Below are 6,903 nucleotides of genomic sequence, written 5' to 3'. Positions count from 1 at the left end.
AATACAATACAATTCCTATCCCTCTTACAGATTATATCAAGATAAAGGCGAGGGTACAATAAACCATAACTAAAACAATACAGAGCATCACAACAACAATCAAATAAGCTCTTCATAACTTCTGCGCCCATATCCTGAAAGGGGAAAAATGTAGGGGGGTGAGAACATCATCCTCGAAAGGGTTCTCAGTAGAGGGTTTTTGGGAATTACTGTAATAGGATACATAAAGATAATTGCACCAGTGATTAATAACCGTCTCATGCCTCTTTTCAAAAACAACAGTTTACAATGAAAGTAAAGTCGGAAATATTTTCGGAAAGAAGAACGGTTCAATTTTCAAAAACTCAAAAGCCTTTCAAAACGGTTTATCTATGCGGAACCAAAATAGTCTTTCATAATTTATTCCAAACCAGAAACACAAAGGTGAAATCAACCATCGGTTCACCTCATTCCAACCACGGCCCTAGGCCCAAATAATCCAACCAGCAACCAATCACCACAGTCCAACAGAGTCCCAGTAGCAAACACAAATAGAAGGATGCAAGCACAAACAAACAATTATCTTTAATAAAATGATTTCCGAAATTAAGGCTATAAATAACTATATGATTTGAGACTTGATCATAATAAGACTTTTCAAAGATTCTGGGTCTTACAAATAAAACATATAAATAAATGCAAAACCAATATGTTTACCAATGTCTTTGTTAAATTTTATAAATTAAAGAATAAATTATGTATTCGGTTGTTCGGTGATCACATAAATGATCAAGTAATTAGATTGTAAATTGATCTCATAGTGTACATCTTATTGTTTTCTCATTTTTGAATGAAAGCGAGAATTAAGAGAGTAAGTAGTAATACATAAAGATAAAAAAATTGCACCACAACACATAATTATTACCAAAAGAAATATTCATATTAAAATATTAAAATTTTATATACTGCAAATCATGAAGATCAATCATAATGTACTGATCACTTCTCTCTATTTTTGACCATAATATAAGTTTTTCTTTTCCAGTCAAGAGTCCAATAACATCTAATTGAAAAAAATTGAATTAAAAGCACCAAATTAAGGATAAATGAGTGAATAATATAAGAAATTATAACTTCGTACATGTATAAAATAAAGAGAATTTACTGATTTATTTTATGTTAAACGATAAAATTAACAATAGTATATTAATAAAAGGATATACCTTTAAAAAAAGGTACAATACAATTTCAAATATTTTCATAAACAAACTGTTAAAATTTTTGTTGTCAATAAAATGATGCTATTATACAATTTTTTTAGCAAAATTTAAAATCAAAAGGAAAATAATTGTGTGAGTTAATATAAATTAATTACGTACCAAATAAGTAGAATCATTCATTTGTTTGTTTCAATATATCAGTATGGGCAAGCAAATTAAAATGATTATCTGGAATTTTACGATCATCGACGGTATGTACTATACGTGACTCATTCTTAAAAGATATTTTACACGTGTGTACAGTCAAAAGATATATTCCGCTTGATTTTTCAATCTCAAAATTTGAGAAGATATAGACCTTCCTTTCTACCAATTCATTCTCAAATATTTTTATCAAATAATTCTTCATTGAACAATGAATTTTATCGTACTACAAAATAAATTAAATATAAAAGCTATTAGCATTTACAAAGCTATTAAAAAGAATTGTCTTTGACTTGTGAAATGGTGTACTTATAAAATTAACTTAAAATATGAACTACAAATATTTATAAGAATTAATTTTGATGCGTTGACAGTGTAAAGTAGTTTTACATATGCATCTAATTACGTAATGACACATCAATAAAAATAAATACCTTTCACATTGACCGTGTGAATGGTCATCCAAAAGAACGGATATGATTGTACGACTGTATAAAACGCTTTACACTGTCAGTGCATCGAAATTAAACTCTATTTATAAATTGAACTTAGCATTACTTGAAAAAATTTAGTAAATGAATCAACTAATCTTATCATCTATTAGAACTATTTTTATGTAAACCGTCTTGCTCTTGTCAAACTTGGATGGGACTTTCTATAGCCTTATAATTCTTGTCTTTATTTTTCATATTTTCTCTTCGTATAATCTACTATAGGTGATACTATTGATATGATCGTAGTCAATAGTCATTAAGTATGGAAAAAAATAGAATAAAGATTATATCAAAATTATAAATTTTTTAAATGATAAACATGAAAAGAAAATTTACTATTGCTTATTATATATATTAATATGTCAATAATTTTAAAAATATACTAATAATACTAATAGTTTAAGGATAATTGTACTACAGTTATAATAAATTTAGTTATTACTCTAAATAAATAAAATAAATAATATATATATTAATTGTACATATAAAAATTTAAGTCACATATATTAATTATTTTTTTGTTATAATATATATATATTATCTTTTATTCTACAATCGAGTAATAATTTTTTATTTTTATATCCATTCATATTCTCCAATCCCTTTTTATATGCGTGATTAACAATTTTTTTTAAACGGTGATATTTTAAATTTTTTCACGTATTTTTATATATTAGCAAGAAAGCACTCTTTTTCCTTTTTCACGCCTTAATCTTAATTAATCAATCTTGTATCCACACAATATAATTAAACTTTTAATCATTCTAATCTATTGATGAATTATATTTCTCTTAATAATTGCATTACTAATCTGAAATAAAAAAAAGGTGATACATATATCTAAAAAAGAAGAAAACTTAAAAATAAAAAAATTCATATTAAAAAGTTTAAAAATAACATATCCAAAAAAATAATAATAATATATAAATTGAGACAACAATTTAAATTTTTCTAAAACTAATTTAATCAAATAATACGAACAGAACTAAATTATTTAAATAATATTTAATTTATTCTAATCCTTAGATATGTATAGATTAGAGTCATTCTCGTAACAACTAACCGAAATAACATCATAAGATCGAACACTTAGAATCCGGGGAGTAATCGATTAAGATCATTGATGAATCAGGAGAGACGCAATTATTCAAAAGACCCTAACCATGTACCAAAATATATTCCTGAACCCGTTTGGCGTCAACTATTACATTATTTTGCTACAGATTCAAAATTTAAGAACTGGTCAGTAGCAAATACTGTGAATCGAGCATTAAATGCTGGAAGTTCTATGCATACTGGTGGTTCCATATCTATTGGTGAACATGCACGCAGAATGGTAAGATAAAAATAGTTTATTTATAGTCTTATTCTTATTATTTTTGCAATGTTCTCTTATTCTTTTTTTTTTCTATCGATTAAAACTGTTATATTATAGGAGAAAGCTACGGGACTAAAACCTTCTCTAGAAGAAGTTTATACTAAATGCCACACCAAAAAAGACAAAAGTTGGATTGATGAAAGATCTGAGAAAGTCATTGTATGTGATGCTAATTTGTTCTTCTTTTTATTTTTTTCAACTGCTAATTTTCACTATATGTTAGTATTTGTTCATGGCATATTTAGTTGCGATTAACATGAATTGATTTTGTAGGGTGAATTCAAAAAGCGAAAGACAGAACTTTCTCAAGTAGCTTTATCCTTGGATAATGAGGGAGATGTTGTTATTTCTAGTAGTGTTCTAATCCTTAGATACGTATAGATTAGAGTCAATCTCGTAACACCCAACCGAAATAATATCATAAGATCGAACATTTAGAATCCGTACAAATTTAGACTATCTTGTTAAAATTGTCAAACTGAATTGACTTTTATTCTCCTCAATGGCATTGCATTAATGCACCAGAAGGCCGGTAGTTTCTGAAAAAAAATCACAATATATTATAAAATTATTATTAATACAAAAAGCTTAAGAGAAGAAAATTTAAATATAGTACCAATCTTTGAATTGCATCTTCACGGTTAACACGAATTTTTCAAAACTGAACCTAAATTGAGAAAATTCAATCTCATTATATACTCCACTTCGAATATTTTCGGACAAACGTAGAAAATATGGAGGGGATGTGATTTGAACTTGACCTATAAAACTCCTTAGAAACAATTGCCCAATCAAATAAGAATAACAGATTAGAAAAAAAAAAAGAATGCTTTGATTCTTAGATTTAGACTCACTAACTAAAAAGAAACACTATATATAGCCTTTAGTAGTACAAAAATAATTATAGAAATTAATTATTGCAATATCAATTTACCATTATGAACGTTAGTATCATATTTATAGCAATTTATTTACAATAATTAAAATAATTTAATTCACTAAAAATATTATTACTAAAAAATGTACTTACTTAGTGATGTTGATGGAGATATAGTTAAAAATAATAAATCTGAAGATGAAGTTCTAGTAGGGGAAATGGGTTGTTTTAAGTTACAGAAGAAAGAAGAAAGAAGAAAAAAGAAAGAATTGTTGAGTGTGGTGTTCAGGAGAGAGAGAACGAGATTTGAAAGTGAGAGGAAGAGAGAGAACGTGAGTATGAAGAGAGACCAAGGGGATTATGAGATTCACATGTTGAGGGGAGAGGGGGACATAGACACGTGTCATGCATGTAGTCAATACAAGGGACGAATTGTGGGTACATTACGAACGTGGCTTGTTGCAGATCCGTGAGTATGAAGAGAGACCAAGGGGATTATGAGATTCACATGTTGAGGGGAGAGGGGGGCATAGACACCTGTCATGCATGCAGTCAATACAAGGGGCGGATTGTGAGTACATTACGAACGTGGCTTGTTGCAGATCCGTCAGGACGGTGCCCCCAGTCTCCTATATAATCCCGTTTTCTTCCATTTTAATGAAAAATACCATCTCCTCCCCAATTATAAAATAAAAAATTCACATTATTATTGTACAATTAATAATAATAATAATAATAATAATAATAATAATAATAATAATAATAATAATAATAATAATAATAATAATAATAATAATAATAATAATAATAATATATGGTGGAAAAAAACGTTGAGGATTAATTTATGTATTAATTTTTTTAGGGACTAAAATATCCGTTTTTAAAATTTTTGGGAACTGATATATGTAATTACTCTGCCGAAAAATAAATTGAGGACTGATTTGTCTGCCAAAATAAAATTTTGAGAATTAATTTGTGTATTAATTTTTTTTGAAAACTAAAATATTCACTTTTAAAATTCTTGAGAACTAACGTGAGTAATTACTCAAAAAAATAAATTTAAAAACAAATTGACTAGGTAAAATATTGTTTATTTTATGAGGATATTATAGCATCATATTGTATAATTAATTTAAACAAAAAAATATCCTGCCTAAATAATAAATGAAACTTAGTAACAAGAATAGATGTTTCTAACGATGGTTACCAAAATGTGTATTTATGAAAGAATAAGTAAGGGAACTAATTTTTAATTAGCTAATTTTTTAATTTTTATTATAAAATTATTTTTTTAATTTTTATCTTTTTTTAAATTTAAAATTTAGGGTTAGGATTTAATCTCACCTCAGTCTCTAACTGTTTATTTAATGGATCTGGCATCTCCTGACCATTAAAAAATAATAACGCGACTTTTATCCATTCATTCCATGTGACAAAAGACCCCTCTTATAAGTTTTCCGTGAAATGGTAATCGAAAAATTCTACATATATTGGTAACTCTCCTATGTGGAGTCAATCTATTTGATGGGACTAATAGGCCTGCATAGTCATAAAAAACGTCATCGTTTGATGCACATTGTTGGTAAAAAAAGTATATCAAAATGTTAATCTTTTATCTATCCTAAATTTTGAATCCTACCTGAAGTGATGAACACGACAGAGCAATCAACAAGTTCAGTCCGTCGTTTATGGAAGGAGAAGTCGGTGGGCTTTTCAAGCAATAACCTTGACAATGTTGGCACATGGAGGAAGAAGTTCACATACCTAACATGCAATTGTGGAGCTTATGTGCTTCTTTTTTAATCTATTACATCATAAAACTCAAATAGGTTGTTTTTTAGTTGCAGCTACTTCAAGGTACATAATTATTCCCTTTATCTTACAATCTTCTTTGTAATTAGGTTGAGTAAAAAATAATTGTAAGTAATTGCAAACTCCATCAACACATTGCAAATATTTAAGAGGCTGGATAAGGTCATAACTAAGCATGGACATACGAGTATGAGTGTGTAAAAGATAGAAGTTCATGGTAGATTAAGAGAATTGGAGGACAAAATTAAAGAAATGGAGATTAAACTATATGATGGAGTTCAAAGAAGAAGATACACAAGTTTTTACTATTACTATTGCTGAGTGTCTCATAACCAGGTGGGGGTGTAAACTCCTGCAAAATTAGTGAATAATTAATCAATAAATCAAATTTTAATAAAAGAAATTAAAAATATAAATTTTATATTAAAATAAGATAGAGCTAATTAAAATGAGAATTTTGACACTAATTTCAAAGAGTTTGGTCCAAGATTGGGCCGAACGGGTCGAACCGAATCCGAACCGGACCTATGGGTCCAACCAACTCATTAAATAAGTCATCATAAACTCATTCCATTCCCATTTCAGCATGCAAAACACGCTGGGCAGCTAGTAAAAGGGGGAAGAACATGTTGTAAGTTCCAAAACCCTTGATTTTATTCAAATCCACGTAACTTTTGATCCAGAGCTCCAATTGTCGCACCGTTTGTGGCCACGCGTCCACGGCGTCAAGCTCTACAAAGCTCAATACATTGTAAGATAAGAAATTCACATTTCCTTCATCGATTTCCTCAGTTTCAGTTTCAAAAATTCATGAGCAAAGATGTTAAAATTGTTAAATTCCGGTGATTAAGATCGAATTAACTTGGTGGACTTGTCGAGTCTTGTCCCAATTTTCCGTTGATAAGTTGAGAATTCTAGAACCCTAGATAATTCATTAAT

This window comes from Arachis ipaensis, chromosome B01, assembly GCF_000816755.2.
Source record: "Arachis ipaensis cultivar K30076 chromosome B01, Araip1.1, whole genome shotgun sequence".
NCBI lineage: Eukaryota > Viridiplantae > Streptophyta > Magnoliopsida > Fabales > Fabaceae > Arachis > Arachis ipaensis.
Note: the sequence above shows the minus strand (reverse complement) of the source record.